This window comes from Sinocyclocheilus rhinocerous, unplaced genomic scaffold (genome assembly GCF_001515625.1).
Source record: "Sinocyclocheilus rhinocerous isolate Xijiao unplaced genomic scaffold, SAMN03320098_v1.1 scaffold878, whole genome shotgun sequence".
Classification (NCBI taxonomy): Eukaryota; Metazoa; Chordata; class Actinopteri; order Cypriniformes; family Cyprinidae; genus Sinocyclocheilus; species Sinocyclocheilus rhinocerous.
The window spans coordinates 80038-83849 of NW_015664312.1; positions in this window are offsets into that span (position 1 = coordinate 80038).

A 3812-nucleotide genomic window follows, 5' to 3' on the forward strand; every position below is an offset into this window, starting at 1 on the left:
GAAAAAAAGCAATTAATTGACCAGTAAAAGATGGTAAAAATAGGAAGTTCATACTGAATAACTTATATTTTAGATACTATTTTGCTAATTACTCTATAGGCCACTTACACACTATAGAGTTTCAGAAGTGACAACCGCATTTAAATTAAGGTGACCACATTTCTGAAATTGAAACTGGAGACATTTCCTAGTTCAGTGGCCAAAACAACACTGAAATCTCACTTTTTATTATCTATGAAAAAAACAAACAAACAGGGACAGTACATTTTATTATTAGTTTATGTAGTTTTTAAAATGTATTATTAAATATTGTTATAATATTATTCTAACTAATATTTATTATGATGCCTGATTTGATTACTGGTTTTAATACAAGTCATCTAAAATCACACTATTAAAAATAGTAAAAAGTAACACTCACAGCCATTGGCCACTCCCAGGTAACTGTTATTGCTTGTGGACTTCCATCACCCTTTGCTCTGTCTATCAGGTTCATTGTTTTCCAGGTGTGTGTCATTTAGTTTTGTTAGTGTCCCTATAAATACCATGTTTTGTTAATCTTAGTTTGCTGCTGTATTGCACTGTGTTTTTTTTTTTGTCGACTACTGCCTTCTGGATTACTTTGTGTTTTTTTGCTGTTTGCTTTGTATTTTGGACCTTTTGTTGTGGATAATAAATGCTGCTTTTGGATCTTCATATTGCCTCTTAGTTCATTTTGTCAAGTTAAGTCACCTTTATTTATATAGCGCATTTAACAATACAGATTGTGTCAAAGCAACTTTACAGTATTAAATAGGAAAATAGTGTGTCAATAATGCAAAATGACAATAGTAAACACTCAATTTTCAGTTAAAGGCAGTTCATCATTGAATTCAGTGATGTCATCATCCAGCTCAGTTCAGTTTAAATAGTATCTGTGCAATCAAGTTGACGATATCGCTGGAAATTAAGTGTCCCCAACGAAGCAAGCCAGAGGCGACAGCGACAAGGAACCTAAACTCCATCGGTGACAGAATGGAGAAAAAACTTTGGGAGAAACCAGGCTCAGTCGGGGGGCCAGTTCTCCTCTGGCCATACGAAACCAGTAGTTCAATTCCAGGCTGCAGCAAAGTCACATTGTGCAGAGGACTCATCTGGTTCCTGTGGTCTTGTCCCAGTGGCCGTCTAGGAGACAAGGTCTTCACTGGGGATCTGTCTCTGGGGCTTATCTAGTTGTCCTGATCTCCGCTGACATTTAGGGCTGTAGAGGCCGTCTCTAGGAACAGATCCACCATCTGAGCTGGATATGTACTGGATCCGGGTGACTGCAGTGACTATCAGTGACAGAATGACCATTTGTGACAGAATACTGCAGCCATCATCTCAGATCCAGTAGCTAGCCAGTCTTCACTGACTTTTGAATTACGGGCATTTGAGTTCTTTCTCCTGCTTTTGGACTTTGGCTGTAGGACTGAAACTTTGTAATTCTGAGCTCAACAAGATTTTTAATGAATGCTTGGATTACCCCTTGCCTCTGTGGGAGATGGAGGGACTGAAGACGCTTGACTTTTGGGGTTTTATTGACTCTCTCTGTTATCGCAGTTTAGTGGTTCTATCCGGTCAGTCTGTGCCTGTTGCAATGCCCCTGGAGAGTCTCAAGTCAGATTTAACTTCCCCAGAGAATAGTGAGGCTTTGTTGTTATTTCGTAAGCGAAGATCGAGAAGGAGGAGGGCAGCAAGACCCACTCCTGTTGTTCCAGAGCTCCCTCCAGTCCGGGAGACCTCAGAGTCCACTCATGAACCTGCTCCAGTCCGGGAGCCCTCAGAGTTCACTCCAGAGCCCGCTCCAGTCCGGGAGCCCTCAGAGTCCACTCCAGAGCCTGCTCCAGTCCAGAGTCTTCATAGAGTCCATTCATGAAATGGCTCCAGTCCGGGAGCCCTCAGAGTTCACTCCAGAGTCCGCTCCAGTCCGGGAGCCCTCAGAGTTCACTCCAGAGTCTGCTCCAGTCTGGGAGCCCTCAGAGTTCACCCCAGAGTCCGCTCCTGTCCGGGAGCCCTCAGAGTTCACCCCAGAGTCCGCTCCAGTCCGGGAGCCATCTAAGTCCACTCTAGAGCCCTCTTATTTCATTCCAGAGCTCGCTCCAATCTACGAGTCCACTCCTGAGTTCGTTCCAGTCCAGGAGTCCGCTCCTGAGCCTGCTCCAGTTCCTCCCGAGGTGGCGGCTTTGGCTGCAAAACCTCCCAAGGCTGAGGAGTCCACTTCAGCTCCTCTCTGGGCGGTGGCGCCCACTCCTGAACTTTCTGCCTGTCCTGTCACGGCCAAGGAGGCCATCCCAGAACTCTCAGTATGCCCTGTCATGGCCAAGGAGGCCGTTCCTGAATTCTCTGTTTGTCCTGTTACGGCTGCAGAGGCCGCTGTTAACCTCTCTGTACTTTCTATTACAGCCCAGTCTGAGCCATCTTGGTGGTCTCCTGCACCATCAGCTCCACAGAAGTGGTCCTCCGCTCCATCAGCTCCACCCTGGTGGTCATCTGCCCCACCGTGGGGATCTTCGCTCCCGTCTGCTCTGCTGTTGTGGTCATCTGCTCCGCCATGGGGATCTACTGTCCCATCTGCTCTGCTGTGGTGGCCTCCTGCTCTGCCAGACCCGCCCTGGCCTCTTGCTCCGACAACTCTGCCCTGGTTTACCTCTGGCACAAGGCCATCTTCCACCACACGGGCCTGGCCCACCATCCCTCCCTCTGATCCGACTCCTTTGAGGTAGTGTAGCGTCTGCGTAGAATCATGCATGATCTTTGGGGTTTTAGTATTACATCAAAAATTTGACTTAACAATACACTGCATTTAACATTAATAATAACACTTTCTAATTTAGTTTTTTCAAAATCTGTGAATATACTATTTCCAGTAATCAAGTTTTTTTTTTAACGTCTCAAATGTTACTGTGTGTTTGGAAATGGATTTTTATTAGACAGGCTTATTTGAGTATGTAAACAAAAAAATAAATAAAATTAAAAGTATTAATTTTTGCAAGTCTAATGGTTTTATTATTCATACTATAGGCTAAATATTGGAGTGTACTATTCACCCAAATGGTATAGTTGAGTATGATAACAGTAAACATTTTAGAATGCATTTTAAATAATCTATTTGCTTTGTTAAATCCAAAGCTGTCTGTGGTGTACAGAGCCAGCCAACCTTCCATGACTTGGTCAAGGGCACAGTCAACATTTTCACTGTGGATTTCAGTGAGGTTGCTTTCAGGTCCGGGAGTCAAGCAAGTTTTGTTTTTTCACATGCTGTACAAAAACACTCCATGATATCACCACTTTCAATAACATTCATCTCAGAAATGGCAAATGTAGACATCTGACATTTACAGGTCACTACAGTGTCTGCAGAGGTACCAAACTTATATTTTACATGGTTATCATATAACTAAACAGAGCTAGAATAAGGACACATATTAAATGTTACAAATAAAAACCAAAATTATGTATTTGTATATACACTGAGAATAAGCATGTACGAGTTGAGAGTAGATTAGATTATTTTCCTTCACCAATATCATCTTTCTTTTGTAGTGGTAATCTAGCAGTTAGACACACCTATCCTCTACTCTAAACTGAGTACATTGGTTAGGCTAAGCCTACCTGCTAATCAATCTCTGTATGCATAGTCCAGTGGGCTGGGTTGGTTTTGTTCAAAAAGAACCTGGCAGGTTATTAAGAAAATGATGGTGCTTTATGAGGTAAGGTATCAGCTGCTGTTAAATTATGCCAAAGTGGGGCTGATTTTAATTTTTTTTAGATATATTTGATTGACAGCCAGC